Genomic DNA, 21,052 nt, shown 5'->3' on the forward strand with positions numbered 1-21,052 from the left:
GCTTTGTCAAAGGAAGCATAACACACTGGAACTTCAATATTTGAAACCTCATCGTTTAGAGTTCGGAGGATAAGAAAGATGGTGTATCATCCGGAAACGGCCCTTTTCTTTTTTAGGCACAATTCCTAGCGGAGATAACTGAAAGTCCATAAATGGAGGACCAGAAAAGGGGCCAGCAATTCTGCTGTCTAATAGTTGCTTGGCTATTTTATCCTGGACTATATCAGCATGTGTAAATGCAGACAATAAATTCTGAACCATTGCACAGCCTGGACCATTAAAAGAGGGAACCAAAAACCCATCTGTAAACCCTTCAATTAACAGAACCGCCATCTTGCGGTCGGGATAGCGCTCTAACCATGGGCGCATTCTTACTAGGTTCACCGGGGTAGGTGCCTTTCCCATGAGTGTCCCTAGGCAATGACTGAAAAGAGGTTGCGGCAGATTTACGGAAACACCTGCTCGCCATGTGGGCTCCATTACAGTAAGAGCATTCGTGTTTATATCTGCAATTTGTCAGAAATTTGCTCTGACCCTCATTAAATGCAAAACAAAAACCTTTGCGAAATGTGCTCTGAGCATTGGCCTGTGGCCGAGGGGTGAATTGTGGCTTTGTAGGTAACATGAGATTAAGCCATAAACCTACGTCCTTCGACCCCCAGTGTAAGGAGGGATGGACTGCTAGTTTCTGGCGAAAATTCTCATTGTATGTCAACCAAGCCGAGCCGCCAAAATGGCGAAAAGCTTCGGCAATAATGTCCAAGTGTTGGAACAAACCTGAGCATTTCCCAGGGAAACGCTCTGCCATGACAGCAGCATAGATGCAAAAGGCTTGCAACCAGTTCTGGAAGGTTTTAGGGACCGCCCTTCTCCTATCCTCCTCCGTTCTATCACCAGTTTGTCTGTCTGTTTTAGATAGAAATTCCTTAGAGGCCGGCAATAATGATAAAATATCAAGGAATTCCCCCCTCCATATTTTATCTTTCACTGCCTTGGGCAAATGAAAATCCAGCAGTGAGAAAACACATGTAAGGGGCTCTTTAAAAGAAGATTCACAGACCGTTACAGCTGAAGGTCTGATAGGTAATACAGGGTTACCAACCATAGGAGGATAAGATACCTTGGAGCGGGTCAAAACTGTATCTTTAATCTGCATTGCAGGGTCACTGGCATCTTGCCAAATAGCACCAACATAATCCATATATTGCAAATTATCCATTTGTGTATATAACTCATCAGTGACACTATAAGCCACATAACCAGCACCAGACAACTGTGCCCTCTGACATTCGCCCCCTGCGCTACCCCGCAGTTGAATGTTCTGTTTTGCACCAATTACTTGTGCCCCTGAAAACTCACCCATGTTCCTAAACTGCACATTATCTCTTGCACCGGACATCCGTGCTCCTTGTGTAACATTAACATTATCAGCACCATTAGCATGTGCCCCTTTAAACTGTTGTAATATGTTTGACAAAGAATCAATTAGCACTGAAGATTTAGAAAGATAATTATCACACTTCTCACCCTCAGGAACCACTGCTGACTGCTCGTTCTTGACCTCAGATAGAGGGAGAGTAGAGCTGCTCTCCTGCTGACACGATGCACTCTGCATGACGGCTCCCTCCTGGCTTGCCAGCTGAGGAGAAACAGCTGTTTTCTGACGTTTCGTCTTCCATACAGGTTGTTGTCTTTTATTGCCCCCGACTGTGGCTGGCCCCTCGTCCATTCCAGTGGAAGTAGATGCAGGCGGAGCCAAGCCGTCCTCAGCCAGACACCGCATCAGCCATTCCTCCCCTCCTCTGCGCTCCGCTCTCTCCAGTAGCTTACACAGGAGTGACTCACCGCTGCTGGGAGCACCACGCCTCATGCTGTGAGAGGCGCATCGCTGCTAGTCAGGAACGGTCTGAGCAGCCACCTCTCCTGGTCCTTTTATAGGCTCCTTGTGCGCGGGCTGATAGCCGCCAAAATTGCCCAATCAGCTGCTTGCCGTGAAACACCAATCCCGCGGCTGTTGCTGCCCAGGGATACCGCAGCATCTCTTGGAATCCTGTGGAAGAACTGCCATTTTTTTCCTTTGAGCCAGCCCATGGTAGTCCAGCTTATTGCTGTGACCTTTCATTCTTGGGGTGTCCACATCACTGCCTGCAGTGATGTGCACACCTCCTATTGATGGGAACACTTCCAGTGGCCAGTCCATTTCTCTTAACCCCCAGTTGAAGGCGAACTCACAAGGACGGTGAGGGGACCAGTGTCGAAGATAAGCAGTGTCGAAAAATGTCTGGTTCCCAGGGCAGGATATTAGCTTGGCTAATAGAGAAAAATTTAACTTTGATCCCTTACACTGAAGGGATGGCTTAGGAAGAGTAGAAATGGGCTGATTATATAACCCCCCCCCCCCCCCCCCCCGGTTCGTGCCAGAACTTTCAGACATTGAAAAGTTTGGAGCCGAACCATAAACCCCTTTGAAGTCTGTGGGACCCGAACTAGAAAAATCAATAATGCCTGTTTTGACGGTTTATATGCACGTTATTGAGCGTATAAAGTGTATGAGGGTCCGGGTACTGCCCTGGGGGACCTATATCGATGAAGAAAAAGTTTGTAAAAAACATTTTTAAATGAGCAGCAATTTACTGATGCTTAAATTAAATAAATAAAAATTCCTTTAAATATAGTTCCTGGGGGTCCCCTTGTACCATCTTACAGGCAGACTATCTGTACCATGTATAGAACCTGCGGCACCAAAATTTACATTTATAAAGCTTTCTTTTTATTTTATAAACATGCCTGCGCTGTCCCGCTGGTGGGTGCATCCATCATCAACCCTCTTCCTTCCAGAGCCACATGTCACTCCAGCGCATGCTGCAAATAAAGAAATGGCACGGAGGTCCGTTTCTTCACAGCCCATGCGCCGATGACATCGGTGCACAACAAGGTAAATATCTCCTAAACGGCACACATTTAGGCGATATTTCCACTACCTATAGGTAAGCCTAGAATAACCTATATTTACCTTGTAGTGCGCCGATGATGTCATCGGCAAATGCGCTGGAGGTACGTCACATGGCTCAGGCCCTGGAAGGAAGAGGGTGACGATGGATGCGGCCACCAGTGGGACAGCGCAGGCTTCGTTTGCAGGTACGTGCCACATAATGCTTTTACTTTGCAGGGGAACAAAGAGGAAGTAAAACCCATCAGGGTTAACTTCTTTAAGATTTGACGTATGTCTTCCTCTGCTTCAATGCCTCAAACTGCCAGAATCCTCCTCCTCCCTTTCCTCTTGTGTGTTCTGTGGTGTCGCAAGAATGGTGTCTGCATAAAGCGGGCCTTGAGACAAGTGCCCTGTCCATAATGCCATACAGAGTCTACTCCAGCAGGACCACAAGAGGGATTGTGTCACTGATGCATGCATTGTAATGGCTTACCATCCTTGAAAAAAATCCAAGCCACCCTGAGCCTGTCATTGTGCAGCCACTGCAACATTGCCAAAGTTGAATTCCACCTGGTAGGCATGTCACAAATCAGATGGTTTACGAGCAGGTAGAATTCCCGCTGAATTTCAGCCAACCGAGCATTGGTTGTGTATGACCGCTTGAAATGGCTAACAGACTCTTCTGGCCTGCTTTAGCAGATCTTCCAACCCAGGGTACCTGTTTAAAGGGGTTGTAAAGGTTTGTTTTTCCCTAGATCGTCTTTCAGGAAAGGCACCTTAGAGAGATCCCGGCTCCTTCCCATTCAGGAAACACTGCCTTCTTTAGAAGTATAAAGCCTCATCCTCCCACTGGCCCATCAGTTATGGTGTTTCCTCCGTTGGGGAGACACCGCAGTGGAACCAGAGCTGATGGCTGGAGAGGCTGAGGCATACTTGAGGAGATGGAGATATTTAAGAATCTCTCCCTGTCTTGCAGGCGCCAGGTAAAGCAGGGGTGCCGATTACCTTTTACGGCGTAGTGCATCTCATCGACGCTGCGGGGAGCTGTCAGCTGGGAGGTCCGTTTTTCTCCTGCCTAGGGGGGCGCTGTGAGCGGTATCTAGGTCCGTCCCCATGTATACAACAGCCAGGAGCTGGGAGGCTGGGCCGGATGACGGGCGACGTCAGTTCGGGGGGGGCGGGAGGAACCTGCACACGAGGCCGCGTCTTCCGGTTCCGGACGCAGCCTTGAAAACGGACCCAGCATTCGGCTGGTGCGGCTTTTCCTACTGCTGGTGTGTCAGCGCTTCGGAGGCCAGTGACCACCATTCCTCAGAGCAGGAAATGTCGGAGGCAGAGGCTTCTAAGGCAGCTCCTGGAGATGACGGCACCAGCCAAGCTAAGGTCAGTGGGAACCCTGGGGTGGTGTTCCCTTTCCAAAATCCCCGTTGGCTCCACGGGTGCATTTCCCTCCTGGTGGTCGGGGGGGGGAGGAGTGGTTCCCTGGTGGTGGTTAGTCCTGGGGAAGGCACTCCTGGTGATCCCTGTTAAAGATGTTAGGGGGACCTGCTCTAATGCTACTGCTCTCTCTCTCTTTTCTATTTTTTTTTCAGAAGTCCACAAGTAAATCGCTCCATGGCTCTAAGAGGAAGTGCCCTGTGTGTAGAGCCACAATGGGAGAGACTTGGGGCAAGCCTCTCTGTAGGGGGTGTATTGAGGGACTAGTAAGAGTGCAGGCAGCAGACTTAGCAGCCTCAGTAAAGGAGCTTTCAAGTACATTTCAATCCTTTCAGGCGCTGTTTGCTAACTTTCAGTTGCCCCATCCCCAGAGCAACCCCCTTCCAGTGCAACAGGGGGTTTCACCTGACCTAACGGAAATTCTCACTAGTAGTGCTGAGAAATCGGAAGGGTCTGGGGAGGAAATTGAGGAAGAAGCAGGCAGCGTGCTTTCGGATTCTCAGGGAGAATTAGAGGCAGAGGGGACAGCCGGTGAGTCCACAAAAACCTCACGATACAAGCTCTCTCTGGAGGAGGTGGAGGATCTTTTAGGAGCTATCCACACCACTCTGGGGATTCAAGAGGTAAAGAAGCCACTGTCCCTGCATGATCAAATGTACAGGGGCTTGGGGGAACAGAAGAGGAAGGTGTTCCCGGTCCATGACGTTCTGATCGATGCCATCAAAAAAGAATGGCAGGATCCGGAGAGGAAACTTTTTTTCTCGAAAGCGTTGAAGAGAAGGTTTCCTTTTGCGGAGGGAGAAACCCTGATTTGAAACAAGTCCCCCAAACTAGATGCGGCCTTTTCCCAGGTCTCTAGACATACAGACCTGGCGTTTGAGGATATGGGGGTCCTCTCTGATCCCATGGACAAGAGAATGGATTCTCTTTTAAAAAAGTCCTGGGACTCCTCTCAGGGTAATCTTAAATCCGCTATGGCAGCCACAGTGGTGGCTCGCAATTTGGAATATTGGCTTACTCAGGTAAAGGCACATATTGAAGTGGGTACAACAAAGGAGACTATTCTCTCCTCTTTTCCCATGCTGCTAAATTGTGTGGCTTATCTAGCAGACGCCTCAGCGGAATCCGTGCATATGTCCGCAAGTTCGGCAGCACTGTGTAACTCGGCTAGAAGAGCCTTGTGGCTTAAAACGTGGCAGGGGGACAGTGCTTCCAAAATAAAGCTCTGTGGTATCCCTCTCACAGGGGACTTATTGTTTGGTCCTGGTTTGGAGGCAGTCCTAGGTCGAACTGCCGACAAAAAGAAGGCATTTCCCATCAAAAAGAAGTTTGGGGAACAATCAAAAAAGAAGTTTCGATTTTGAGGGAAATCAGAAGCCCTTAAGACAGGTCTCCAAAAGAAAGGTTGCGGACAGAAGGGGAAGGGCCGAGGAGGGGTGATTTTTCGTCCTCCTGAACAGCCCAAAAAGACCCAGTGACAGGGTAACGGTGGGAGGAAGGTTGGGGGATGATCACCTCCAACCAATTCATCTTGGGGATCATCAGAAGCGGCTAGAGGTTGGAATTTTCAAATCCCCCCCCCCCCTCTTGGACTGTTGGTTACCAACTTGCTGAGGTGTGTGGAAAAGTCTTCAGCCCTCCTTTCCTCCATGCAGGAGTTGGAAGAACAGGAGGTGGTTGTACAGGTCCCAACCCCAGAGATAGGCAGAGGCTTTTATTCCCACATTTTTGTGGTTCGCAAACCTTCGGGAAAATTCAGGCTCATCCTAAATCTGAAGCCTCTGAATGTTTCCGTCAGGTACAGGAGATTTTGAATGGACTCGATCTATTCGGTAAAAGCTCTTCTTTCACCGAACTGCTTTATGGCTTCAATCGATTTAAAGGATGCGTACCTACACATCCCCATAGCGGAGGACCATCAGAGGTTCCTAAGGCTAGCAGTAAAGCCCGGGGAAGAGGTACTATACCTGCAGTTCAGAGCTCTCCCGTTTGGCCTATCATCTTCCCCCCGCATCTTCACCAAGGTAATGGCGGAAGTTTTGGCTTTCCTGCGACTCAGGGGAATCTCAATAGTCGCATATCTGGACGACCTGCTCCTGTTCTCCCCGTCCCCAGAGCAGCTGAACCGGGATCTGCGGGTAGCAAGGGACATCCTGGAAAATTTAGGATGGCTCATAAACTTAGAAAAATCCAACCTGGTTCCGTCCCAAAGGGTGTCCTTCCTGGGATACATCTTGGATTCAACAGGGCAAAGGGTTTTTCTTCCCCCAGAGAAGGTCCAGAAGGTAGACAAAGCCATGTTGTTTCTTCAGGGCAGCAGCCAGGTTTCAGTAAGAAAGGCTATGTCAGCCCTGGGGTTACTGACCTCCACACTTCCAGCAGTCCAGTGGGCGGGGCTACATTTTCGCCCTCTCCAACTGTTCATTTTGAGGGTCTGGGACCACAGTCAGGGGTCATTGGACTCCCTGATCTCGGTCCCAGGTCAGGTCAAACGGTCCCTCTGGTGGTGGAGAAAGGGAGCAAATTTGTCCCAGGGTCTGGAGTGGATTCTGCCAGTATCCAAGACGGTCACAACCGATGCCAGCGGCACAGGTTGGGGAGCACACTTGGGTCCCAGGTGGGTACAAGGTACCTGGGAGACAAGGGAGGCAGAGAAGTCATCCAATTGGAGGGAACTGAGGGCAGTAGCGTTGGCACTCACCTCGTTTTAAGGAGAACTTCAAGGGCACCACGTGCAAGTTCGCTCGGACAATTCCCCTCAGCAGTGGCCTACATCAACAAGCAGGGGGGTACAAGGTGCAGCTCCCTCTGGCTTCTGGTGGAAACCATTCTCAAATGGGCCGAGCGCAATGTCCTGTCCCTATCAGCATTACATCTAAAGGGGGAACAGAACTTGATAGCGGACTTCCTCAGCAGAACAACGCTGAGGGAAGGCGACTGTACCCTAAATCAGGAGGTCTTCAATATGATAGTCCAAAGGTGGGGGGTATTTTGTATGGACCTATTTGCCTCAAAACAAAACACCAAAGTGGATCGCTTCTTTTCCCTAAGCAGGTGGGACGGAGCATTGGGGATAGATGCACTGGCTCAGAAATGGACATTTTCCAGGTGTTATGCTTTCCCCCCTCCGGTGTTAATCCCTGCAGTACGGAGGAAGTTTCAGCAGGAGAACACGATCCTCATTTTGATTGCCCCAGGAGACCATGGTTCTCAATCTTAAGAAACCTGGCCATAGAACCCCCCTGGATTCTACCGGTTCGGGACAACCTTCTCACTCAAGGTCCAGTCTGCTGCCCTCACGTGGACAGGTGGAACCTTGCAGCCTGGTTTCTGAGGAGTTGCTGAGGGGCAAGGGTTTCTCTGATCGCCTTGTTGCGACCCTTCTAAGCTGTAGAAAAAGGGAAACGCAAACCATCTATCATAAGGTATGGAAACGTTTCAACACCTGGTGCTCAGAAAGCTCCTTTAGTGTACACAGTTCTGTAGCAGTACTAGAGATCCTACAGTCTGGGGCAGACAAGGGTTTAGCTCTTAGCACCTTGAAGGGGCAGGTGTCAGTTTTGAGTGTTTATTTGGAGAAAACCCTAGCGATGGATCCTTGGATAGTAAGGTTTTTTAAGGCCTTAAATAGGCAGAGGCCAGTTGTAGTCGCCTCGTTCCCAGTGTGGGATCTTTCCTTAGTTTTGCAGGCCCTTACAGGGGAACATTTTGAGCCATTGGTGTCTTGTACCTCAAAGTTAATCACCCTCAAAACTGCGTTTTTGGTGGCGATTTCTAAGGCTAGACGAGTAAGCGAACTCGAAGCCCTCTCGATTAGGGCTCCCTTTTTTGAGGTCTTTCCGGATCGTGTGATTTTTAAGACAGATCCGGCCTTTTTGTCAAAGGTGGCCTCGAATTTTCACAGAGGCCAGGACATTATTTTACCTACTTTTTGTTCAAACCCGGTGAGGGAACAAGAACGTACCTTTCATAATTTGGATGTTAGAAGGTGCGACCTTCAGTATTTAGAGAGCACTAAAGAATTTAGGAACTCGGATTCCCTTTTTGTTTTGTTTTCAGGAGCCAGGAAGGGTTACAGAGCTTCCAGACGTACTATAGCCAGCTGGTTGAAAGCAGCTATTAGTCAGGCTTATGTGATAGGGGGATTAGAACCTCCAGAAGGGATCAGGGCACATTCTACCAGAGCAGTGGCAACTTTGCAGGCAGAATGGGCTGGTGCCTCTCCAGAGCAGATCAGCAGGGCGGCAACGTGGTCCAGTTTTACAACATTTGTGAAACACTATAGACTGGACCTGCTGTCAGCACAGGATCAGGCTTTAGGCTGTAAAGTGCTACAGGCAGTGGTCCCACCCTAAGGTAAGGTGCTCGCTTATCCTCTCTAAGGTGACTGTCCTGAAAGACGATCTAGGGAAAAATGGAGTTACTTACCGGTAACATCCTTTTCCAGGAGTCTTTCAGGACAGCACTGGTACCCACCCAGGTATCGAATATTGGAGGACTCATCACATAAGACCGTCAGGTAAGATGGAAAGTTTTGTGTATGACGTATTCTTGTGTCTCCCAAGTTGGCTGGAGGTAATCTTGAAGAACTGATGGGCCATTGGGAGGATGAGGCTTTAAACTTCTAAAGAAGGCGGTGTTTCCTGAATGGGGAGGAGCCGGGATCTCTCTAAGGTGCATGTCCTGAAAGACTCCTGGAAAAGGACGTTACCGGTAAGTAACTAAATTTTTTTCACCTTAATGCGACCTATCTCACGGGGGCGGGGCCATGTGATACAGTCGGCGGCTATGGCTAACCCCCCAGAAGACCAGGATCGGGGCCACTGTGTGCAAAATGAGCTGCACAGTGGAGGTAAGTATTTTTTTGTGGCCCTTTAGGAAACGCTACACCACCAGGCATGACACATGTGTCAACTTTCACTGTCGAAGGGCGGACAAGAGGTTAGAGTCAATATCGCACACCACCATTCCTGGCTCAAGCTGGTGTGGCATGAACTACAGCTGGGCCTGCCCCTGCAGAGCTTAAAGAATCTCTAAATACTATGAGTGTCCCTGCACTGTGTTGTGCTCAAATGATTTTAAATTACGTTTTGACTGCTACAAGAAAAAGGTGTGTGCTCCTTTGAAGAATTAGTATGAAAAGCGCTCAGTAAATTATATAGAATTATATAAAATAGTCTACAATATCCATACAATCAACAATATCTGCTTATAACAAATGACAAAGCATAACAATAAGGCCCCTTTCACACGGACGGCTGTTCTGCCGCAGTTAAAAGCATGTTTTTTTTCTGTGAAATTCAAGACTACAGGCACAGCGATCAGCTGAATTTGTACAGTGCAATTAGCTGTGTTTACATGCGGTTGCATTTAGCTGCAGCATGATATTGAACAGGGATCCGACTTGTATCCCTGCCAATACCAGGCACTGTGTTTGGTATGAATTGTGAGGGGGAACTCCACGCCAAATTTTAAATAATGTGTTCCCCCTCCAAGAGCATTTTAGGCCCCTGAGTCTGGTATGGATTTAAAGGGGAACCCCTACGCTGAAAAAAACGGTCCTCCCAAAAGCCATACTAGACCCTTATCCGAGCATGCAGGCCGGTCAGGAAAGGGGGTGGGGACGAGCGAGCGCCCCTCCTCCTGAACCGTATCAGGCGGCATGCCCTCAACATGGGGGGGTGGGTGCTTTGGGGCAGGGGGGCGCCCTGCAGCCCCCCCCCACCCCAAAGCACCTTGTCCCCATGTTGATGAGGACAAGGGCCTCTTCCCGACAACCCTGACCGTTGGTTGTCAGGGTGGGGTGGGCCGGGATCTGGGGAGCCCCCCACCCACAGACCCAATGTGAATGAGTATGGGGTACATCGTACCCCTACCCATTCACCTGGGGGGAAAAGTGTCCAGAAAAAAAAAACACTAGACAGGATTTTAAAGTAATTTATTAGGCAGCTCCGGGGGTCTTCTTCCGACTTCTCTGCTCTCTGGTTCTTTCTGCCTTCTGCCGGGCTCCTCCGCTATCTTCTTCCAGCTCTTTTACTAGCGGCGTCCCAGTCTTCTCCGTAATCTTCTTCCCTCTTCCTTTCTTCCATGTTGACATGACACTTCCTCCCACTGTAATGCCGGGTGCGCGGTGCCCAGCAATTTATATAGGCATGGGGCGTGGTCACCAGGTGATATCACCCGGTAACCCCGCCCCTTATGTCGTCACCACCCAGATCATGATGGGACTGTGATGTCATAAGAGGCCTATATAAATCGTTGCGCACCGTGCACCCGGCATTACAGCGAGAGGAAGTGTCATGTCAACATCGAAGAAGAGAAGAGGGAAGAAGATTACAGAGAAGACCGAGCCAGCGCTAGTAAAAGAGCTGGAAGAGGATAGCGGAGGAGCCCGGCAGAAGGCAGAAAGAACCAGAGCGGAGAAGACCCCCCGGAGCTGCCTAATAAATTACTTTAAAAACCTGTCTAGTGTTTTTTTTTTTTACACTTTTTCCCACATGTGAATGGGTAGGGGTATGGATGTACCCCATACTCAGTCACATAGGGTGGGGGGCTGGGATCTGGGGGGCCCTTAATAAAGGGGGCTTCCGGATTCTGATAAGCCGCCCGCAGACCCCGACAACCAATGGCCAGGGTTATCGGGAAGAGGCCCTTGTCCTCATAAACAAGGTTCTTTGGGGTGGGGGGGCCACAGGGCGCCCCCTTGCCCCAAAGCACCCACCCTCCATGTTGAGGGCATGCGGCCTGGTACGGTTCAGGAGGGGGGCATTCACTCGTCCCCACACCCTTTCATGACCGGCCAGGCTGCGTGCTTGGATAAGGGTCTGGTATGGCTTTTGGGGGGACCCCCATGCCATTTTTTCGGCATAGGGGTTTCCCTTTAAATCCATACCAGACCCAAGGGCCTGGTATGCTCTTGGAGGGGGAACCCATGCCGGTTTTTTATTTAAAATTTGGTGTGGGGGCGTGACCTGAAGCTGCCCTGGATGGAAGCCTGAACCTCCTGCTCTCTCACAGCCCAGCATAACGAGGCACTTTCGGGGGCTTTAAACTGCATTTACATGGGCAAATCCAGGTGTGCCCGCTCCACAAAAGCTCGGGGATCCTCTCAGCCCCCGCCTGGCACTGCAGCGGACCTCCGGTCCTTCTTTATTCACCAAAACATGCCGCCCGGCGGATCCGACAAGATGGCGCCGGACTCCCCTGCGGCCTACTCCCAGCCATCCTCACAGCTTTCCCGGCCAGCCAGCTCCACACCCCGGACTCCTGAGGCACACCCGTCGGCACCGATGTGCCCCGCGGACCTCCCATCCCCCTCCGGTGCGGTGAGTCCCCTCAGCCCCAGCCATCTTGCCCTGTCTGGGACTCCACCTCCCCCCTCTGCACTACATGCAGTGCTCTGGAGCTTTTCCCCCAGCTGCTGAGGTCCATGTCTGACCCCTGCCTCCCAGAGACTGATCCCGGATCCCCCACGCCCTTGATTTCCTCAGAGGTCTTCCCTGCCCTACCAGCACCACTGTACCCAGCCGACCAAGCACTGCTTGGGGGATTCATGAGGCCTTCTTCCCCCACGCACCTGATCCACCCCCACCTAAGGCTCAGACTCTCACAGCTGCAGCCCTCCTGCCCTTCTGGAGCCCAGTATGCTACACATACCTATGCCCAGAAAGCTGGCTCCCCTGCACCCCATGCCTCTGGAGCACACATCCATGCATCCTCATCGTCCACCCAAGCACCATCATGGGGTGACCCGAGGCACTCTCCCACAGAGCTAGCTTACCTTGCTCATGGCTATGCTACCCCAAACTCCCAGTCGCCACCGTGTCCCCCCCCTCTTTCGGGCACCCACCGCTACCAGCAAATGTCCATCCTGCTTCTCCTCAGTGGCACTCTTACCTACAAGCAATTCCTACTAAGGAGGATTTCAGACAACTGATTGAGGAGGTTAAGTCAGTGTGCCGCTCAGAAATTCAGGTGCTCCAATCAGGTATGAAACACCTGGCAGACCGCGTGGAAATGGCGGAAGAAGAAATTCAGGAAACCAAGCTGGTGGTCCACAGGGCTCAACTTCAGGGAGCGGATCACCGCACCCTGCTAGACAATAGGGGGCGCAGAAATAATATTAGGCAGAGGGGGGCCCCAGAGTCCGAGGATCAGGAGGACCTTCAGAGTACGCTGCAGACGGTGTTCAACAACCTCCTAGGAGAACCCCCCCACCTCACGCATTGAGATGGACAGAGCTCACCGGACGTTGCGCCCTAAAAATGCCACCTCCAAACCAAGGGATATCATCTGCAGGATTAGCTCCTACCCCTTGAAGTAAGAAATCATACGCCAGGCCCGTTTGGCGCGGAAAGTGATGCTTCAAGATGTACCAGTGCAGCTATTCCCAGACCTTTCGTGGATTACTCTACAAAAGCGCAGACTCCTGCAACCCCTGCTGCGTGCCTTGCAAGACGAACATATTATCTACAGGTGGGGATTCCCCTTCAGCCTCACAGCCAAGCATCAGAGCAAGTCGGCCATTCTGAGATACCCGGAGGACCTCGAAGCCTTTTGTGATGTCCTGGGGATTCCTGTCCCCCAACTCCCGGAGTGGGACCCTGTAGCCACTCTGCCCGCGCCGCCAGTAATTTGGCAGAAAGTACCTCCGTCCAATCGTCACAGGAGTAAAGAAGCACCCCACAAGACAGCTCACCACAGAGGCACCTGAACTTCAGGAACCCCCCCCCCCCCCTTGAGATGTTTTTGCTGTTGTTTTTTTCATTTAAATAGTCCAACTCTACATTGATTCTGGTGACTATGCCCTGGACACTTTTTTTTATTTTTTTATATTCAGTCACCCCCCCCCCATAGTGCCCAAAGCTACACCTCCAGTCTGTCTAATGGGCGCGTCTCTGTAGAGACTTGAGAGAAAGGGAACTTTCTGCTCATCCACCCCCCTCCCCCCCTGGTTCAGTGACCGTACTTTCCCCCAGTTTTGCAATTCGTTTTTGATGACCACTCCAGGGCTCCCGGGTACCCGTCTGGCGCACCCTCATGAGGTGTGGCCGGACGGATTCCAAGGAAACCATTTTGACCTAGGCCTATTGGCCTTTCAAGGTCTGGCGTTAATGTTAGATCTAGTTAACCACTGTCTTCTTTTTGTTGTATGTGCTAACTCTTCTTCTTTCTTTCAGCTCTTTTTTCTCCCCTCTTCCCTTCAATCATCGAGTGGCTCACCACAACCTGCCTGTGATTTGCCTGGAACACCTCCCGGGCGCCCCGGTCCTTGGCCTCTGACCTCCGTCGGCTCCACGTCACTTCAGGTAAGAGACTCCCCCCCCCCCCCCCCCCACCAACCACATGGCTAAGGTCCTATCTTTTGAACGTGCACTGCCTAAATTCTGATAGGAAGAGGCATCTGGCACTGAGGGAGTTTAGACAGTCGGGAGCGGACGTAGTTTTTGTCCAGGAAACTTACTTTGACAGTAAGGGGTCTTTCGCCTCTAAACAATTCCCACACATATACTCCTCGTCGGGTCCCCGCAAACGGGCTGGGGTCGCAATACTTATTAAACATGGGTCTCCGTTCACTTGCTCCCGCCATTACAGCGACCCCCAAGGTCATTTTGTTATCCTCCGAGGCCTATGGCAGATGCGTGAGGTCACTTTCTGTGCGTTATAGGCCCCGAATGTCTAGCAACACAGGTTCCTAACTAGGCTGTTTACCCGCCTCTTTCGGTCGGACCATGGGCTACTAGTGGTAGGGGGCGACTTCAACCTGACCCATTCTGCGACTGCTGATCGCCATGTGGTGGGTCCCTGGGCGTTGTCAGCTCGAGCTCTCAGGGACTCGAAGCTCTTCCGCCAAATCTTCAGACGATATGCCTTCTTTGATGCCTGGCGGGCCCTCCACCCAGGTGATCGGCATTGACTACTTTTTCACTAACAATCCTACACTTCGGGTGGTGCGTGAGGCGGAGATACTCCCGATATCGTGGTCAGATCACGCCCCGATCATGCTCACGCTAGAGCTAGGCCCCCCCCCCGCTCATAGGCCCTACAACTGGAGACTAAACACCTTCCTCCTCCAACATCTACCGTCCAAGACAGAACTCACCTCTACCCTAAAACTCTACTTTGTAGAAAAAAACACCGCTGACGTCTCCACTTCTACGCTCTGGGAGGCCCATAAGGCAGTCCGAGGTAGATGTATGGCGATATCCGCGGCCTTAAAAAAAGACGCATCGGCTACTAAGCAGCGGGACGAAAGGGAACTTGGGCCCCTAGAGCGCCGACTGCAAGTGTCCCCCTCTGTCGCCCTCCTGAAGAAAATTACAAACCTCCGAGCAACCCTGAGGGACCTGGCCCTAGGCCGTGTGGAAAAGGCCCTCGTTAGATTACCGCAAATCTACTACGACAAGGGCAATAAAGCCCACTCCCTCTTAGCGAAAAAACTGCGCGATACCCACCTTGCGACGATGCCCCATCAAGTTAAGGACGGCTCGGGCTGTCTCCAATCCCACCCTAGGGACGTAGCCCGCACGTTTGCTGACTTTTACATGGACCTTTACAACAACCCTGACATTCCCAGTGACCCTCTCTCCCCGGACGTTTCTCTTAGCATGGCACAATACCTGGAACAGAGCGGTGTTTCTAGGCTCCAACCCTCTGACCTAACTTTCCTTAATATGCGGATTACTGAAGAGGAGATTGAGCAGACCATGAAATCTCTACCCTCCCGCAAGTTCCCAGGTCCAGATGGCCTGCCTTATGAATATTATAAAGCTTTCCTGCCCCTCCTGCTTCCCCATATGTGCAAACTCTTGAATGCCTTCGATCGAGACAGCCCTGTCCCGACAGACATGCATCGCTCCTTTATCACCCTGATCCCCAAGCCGGACAAGGACCCTGTTCTTTGCGCCAACTATAGACCAATTGCCCTATGGAACTCAGACCTGAAAATTTTTACAAAACTGCTTTCGATTCGTTTGAACATGGTCCTACCTTCCCTCATTCACAAGGATCAGGTGGGCTTCGTGCCACTTAGGCAGGCAGGCGATAACACCCGAAAAGGAATAGACGTGGCCCTTCATGTTCGCCACATTGCATCACGTGGGAATCCAGGGCCCATTTATGAGAGCGATCCGCCACCTCTACTCCAACCCCTCTTCCCAGGTCAAAACACCCTTCACCCTTTCTTCCTCCTTTCCCATCACCAACGGCACTCGGCAGGGGTGCCCACTTTTGCCCCTGCTATTTGCTCTTTGTGTTGAACCCTTAGAGGCCACGGTACGGAACAACCCGTCTATCCGGGGGGTCCCTGTTAGGGGCAGGGAATTTAAAATTTCCCTGTTCACGGATGACATCATCCTTTCCCTGACCCAACCCAGAATCTCCCTCCCGAACCTTCATGCTGAACTGGCCCGGTATGGGGCCTTGTCGGGCTATAAAATCAACACGTCTAAATCAGAGGCCCTCCCGATTAATATTGCTGGGACGGGGATAGCTCACCTACAGGCCAACTTCTCCTACCACTGGAAAATTACCTCCCTGAAATATCTAGGGATACGCATCACTTCAAGCTTCACCACTCTGTACCAGGAAAATTTCCCTCCCCTATTTCGCTCAGTAAGATCCCTATTGACACAATGGAAGAAACACCATATTTCCCTGCTCGGTCGGATCGCCTCAGTCAAAATGACGATACTCCCAAAGCTCCTCTACCTTTTCCAAACGTTACCCATCCCTGTTCCCTACAATCATCTGAGAAAACTCCAATCTGACCTAATTAAATTCACCTGGTACTACAAGAGACATAGGATACCACAGACAGTACTAATGGCGGCGCGCTCAGACGGGGGCTTAGCGTTTCCTAACCTTGTCAAATACTACCAGGCCACTCAACTTAGTGCGATAGCCTCTTGGTTCACGCAACGATCTTACAATAAATGGACGGAGATCGAAAAGCTATGGCTAGCCCCGACTCATCCTAATAACCTACTTTGGAGTGTGGACGCGGAGGTTCCCCCTGAACGTTTGCTGGGATCTATGACACAGCTCCGATGTCTTTGGCGTCGGCTGTCGAGACCGCTCTGGCTGTCCTCAGAGCGTTCGCTCATGACCTCATTTATGTATAACCCCAAGGTGCCAGATGGCCTCACCCACCAAATGTCCCATCCGTGGACATTTCGGAACCTGTTTCATTTTGGGACCCTAGTGGATCCTCTGTCACGCAAACTACTGCCCTTCTCTAGCCTCCAAACCAAATTTGACCTCCCTCGGCAGGTATTCTATAGCTATTTGCAAATTCGCCACTACGCCCTATCCATAGCGCCTGACCTGCAATTTTCCCCTCCAGTGCCCTTTGAGACTTTGATCCTGGCCGGATCGGCCCAGAAAGGCCTCATTTCCGACATATACAGGATACTAAACACCTATCGATTAGAATCCTCCTATATTATCCGATGGGAAAAAGCCCTTAATGAGGTAATTTCAACAGAGCAATGGCGGATAATATGGTCCCAGGCGGCGAAGAGTTCACTTTGTACACTGTACAAGGACAACCCATACAAAGTACTTTTCTTCTGGTATATGACCCCTGACGTACTTCACGCCATATACCCCTCTAGCTCAGATCGCTGTTGGCGATGTCAAACAGATAGGGGCTCCCTCTTTCACATTTATTGGAGCTGCCCGATGATCTCCACCTACTGGACCGCAGTCCAACAACTTCTGGGCCGTCTCCTGGACACGCAGGTCCCCCTATGCCCCAAATTCTTCCTATTAGGCCTGTCACCCCTGAGAATCTCCAAGCCCTGTAAAAAGTTAACGCGCCATATTCTCACAGCTGCGCGCTGTCTCATAGCCCTCAACTGAAAAAAACGCTCTCCCCCCACCCCTTAGGCTTTATACGCTAGAGTTAAGGATGTGGAGCTGATGGAAAGAATGACTGCCAGGATACAGGACAGGCTGGAAGCCCATGACGTTGTCTGGGAGCCGTGGCTCCTTCGGGAGGACCCACTATAACCAGGTAAACGAGCTGATTCGATGACGCCTTTCTCTCTCCCCTTTCTTTCCTACCCCCCCCTTCCTTTCTCTCTTTCTCCTTTTTTTTTCCCCTTTCTTCTGTGAGTACTCCTGTGACTCACCTCAGGTTTAATGTTTCGCAAAGTCCTAATGTATGCTTCAATGATTTAGCAGATTTATGTGCTTACTACTGCTTAACAGTGCAACGACAAACCATACTTCTCATTGCTGGAAGGTCTGTAACGTATGCAGATTTGTGTCCTACTTTGTACATCTTCCCTTATGCTATATCCCATGATTTTGTATGTTGTAAGCAATTGTTTTCAATAAAAAGTTATTTGAGAAAAAAAATTTGGCGTGGAGTTCCCCCTCATGATTCATACCAAACGCAGCTGACACAGTGCACTGCGATTACCTGTGCAGATAGCTGCGCCAAATCGTTCCTGGATGCAGTCAATTTTATTTTTTCTATCTGCACCAAACCGCATGTAACGAAACTGCAGCTAAACGCAGTGTGTGAATGGGGCCATAGGAAAGCATTGTGCGATTTTAGCTGCGGTAGATAACTTGAGAATCCTCAGCTAAAATCACCATTCTATCCATCCGTGTGAAAGGGGCCTAATGCTGCGTACACACAACCGTTTTTCGGTTCTAAAAAATGACTTTTTTTATGTCCTTAAAAACGATCGTCTGTGGGCTCCAGAGCATTTTTCACAATGAAAAATTGGCATTAAAAATTTCGAACATGCTCTATTTTTTCACAACGTTTTTAAGATTGTCGTTTTTAACCACTTGACCACTGGGCACATAAACCTTAATAACCAGACCAATTTTCAGCTTTCGGTGCTCTCACAGTTTAATTGACAATAACTCAGTCATACAACACTGTAACCATATGAAATTTTTGTCATTTTTTTCCCACAAATAGAGCTTTCTTTTGGTGGTATTTGATCACCTCTGCGATTTTTATTTTGTTCGCTATAAATGAAAAAAGAACGAAAATTTTGTAAAAAAAATAATTTTTCTTCATTTCTATCATAACATTTTGCAAAAAAGTAATTTTTCTTCATAAATTTGGCCTAAAATGTATACTGTTACATATCTTTGGTAAAAAAAAAAAAATTTGGATATTATTTAGTCTGGGTGAAAGTTATAGGGTCTACAAGCTATGGTACCAATTACTGAAAATTTATCAATTTGATCACATCTGATGTACTGACAGCCTCTCTCATTTCTTGAGACCCTAACAAGCCAGTAAAGTATAAATACCCCCCAAATGACCCATTTTTGGAAAGTAGACATTCCAAGGTAGTTAGTAAGAGGTATAGTTAGTTTTTTAAAGTTGTAATTTTTTCCCACAATTCTTTGCAAAATTAAGAGGTTTTTTTTTCCACACCATATTGTCATTATAACAGGTTATTTCTCTCACATGGCATGTATATTCCACAAATGACACCCCAAAATATATTCTCCTGCTCCTCCTGAGTATGGCGATACCACATGTGTGAGACGTTTACACAGTCTGGCCACATACAGAGGCCCAACACCAAAGTAGCAACTTCAAGCGTTCTAGGAGCATAAATTACACATCTAATCTCTCAACCACCTATTGCACTTTTGAAGGCCCTGGAGCACCAGGACAATAGAAACGCCCCCAAAGTGACCCAATTTTGGAAAGCTAACACCCCAACATATAACCTATGAGGCATAATGAGTCTTTTGAACGGTTCATTTTTTTCCAGATGTTTTTGGAAAATGTGGAAAAAAAATGAAAACGCATTTTTTTTACACAAAGTTGTCCATTTATAGGATATTTCATACACATAGCATGTGCATAGCAAAAATTACACCCCAAAATATATTCTGCTGCTCCTCCTGAGTATGGCGATACCACATGTGTGAGCTTTTTTAACAGCCTGGCCACATAGAGACCCAACATCCAAGAAGCACCATCAGGTGTTCTAGGGACACAAATTACACATCCAATTTTCTTACAATCTATCACATTTTTGAAGGCCCTTCATATTTCTAACACAGCATGTACATACCAAGAATTACACCCTAAAATACATTCTGCTGAGTAATGGGTAAAAAAAAAAAGATTACCTGTGTTTTTAGTAGTGCAATTGTCCACAGAAGGAGAGCCCCGATCCAGGCAGCAGGCAGGGACGTGGTCAGCGACAGTGAATGGAATTGTCCAGGCAGCAGGCAGGAATATTGTCCATAGTCAGTACAGGGATACTGTCCATATACAGTCCAGGGCCAGTGCAAGTAGAAACATTGCCAGCAGTGCCAAAATATTGGTCCTGGTAGTAAGCAGGAACATGGTCCAGGTAGCAGGCCAGGAAAGAATGGGGACAGGGGTAGAGCCTTCTCCCACCCAAATCTCTTTGAAGCCTCCGGGCAACCAGACCCTAATCCGGGAATGAGAAAACTAAAAAATATTTTTTTTCATCCAGAAAAACAATTCTGGAGCCCCTCGCATATGTGAGACCCCTGTGTTCCCACTAGCATATAAAGACAAGTCTCCTGTGCTCCGGTATCTTCGAGAGGTGCTATGGGGTGGTGTAATTCAATTTAAAAGCTATCTTCTAGAATCTTGCAGCACTCCTCAGAATCGTGGGAAATCATAGAACTAAGAAAAAAGAAAAGAACGGAGGGCGCGCCGACCTAGTGTGATACTGCTAAAATGAATTTATTCAAATGTAAAAATCAATCATTGTACTCACAATGTGAAAGTTAAAATCAGGCATTCAAAGACAGTGCAGCAGCAATCCAGCAACATTAGTGGAACATGACAGTCTCTTGAACGATATTGAAGCTGACGCGTTTGCAGTGCAGACCACCTAGCTCTGAAGAAAGGGGTTCGCCCCCGAAATGCGTCAGCTTCAATAACGTTCAAGAGACTGTCATACGGGATCTGGGCATACGGGATGAGAAGACTGGCATGTGGTGGATGGCTTTGGTAGACCAATAGGAGTAGGATTGTTGTTTTTTTTTTGAGAGACCCATATTGAAGGTCAGGCCTAAAAATATTTTGAACTCCTCTACGGTCAGTTCTCTCCACTCAAAGGGGCGGGCATAGCTGGAATCGAGGTTGCTTTCTATGAACTGCTGAGCGTAGAGGTTGCACTGGGCCACAATGGATGATAATAATTCTTCTGTAAAAAGCAAATAAAAAATATCTATCATGGCAAAATTTTCGGTGTTCACCTGGACACCTGGCTAGGCGGTGAAAGGGGGGATATTTGTTGCTCCAGAATTAGAAGGCAGCCACAGGGGGTTTTGAAGGCCATAGGGAAGACTGGCATGGCTCCTATCCCTTTGGGGCGGAGAGGACATCCTACTGGTGCCTGGCCTTTGTTGCACTGCTCGCAAGGAGGACGGCACTGCTCGCGTTGTGGACGGCACTGCTCGCGGGGGTGGACGGCACTGCTCGCCGGGTGGACGGCACTGTGCTGCTAGTAGTAGGCTGCTGCTGTTCCACGCCAGAACGCCTTCTTTTAGTGGGCACACATTCCTCCTCTTATTCCGTATCAGACCCGCTACTTGTTACGGGCTCATAGGCCAAATCCGAATCGGACAGAGACTCAGAGAGCTCCCCGCTGCTCTCATCAGTCGCGCATAGTTGCTGGAAGGCCTCCTCGGTGGTAAAATATTTTTTTGCCATAC

The sequence above is a fragment of the Rana temporaria genome, chromosome 10 (assembly GCF_905171775.1).
Source record: "Rana temporaria chromosome 10, aRanTem1.1, whole genome shotgun sequence".
Classification (NCBI taxonomy): Eukaryota; Metazoa; Chordata; class Amphibia; order Anura; family Ranidae; genus Rana; species Rana temporaria.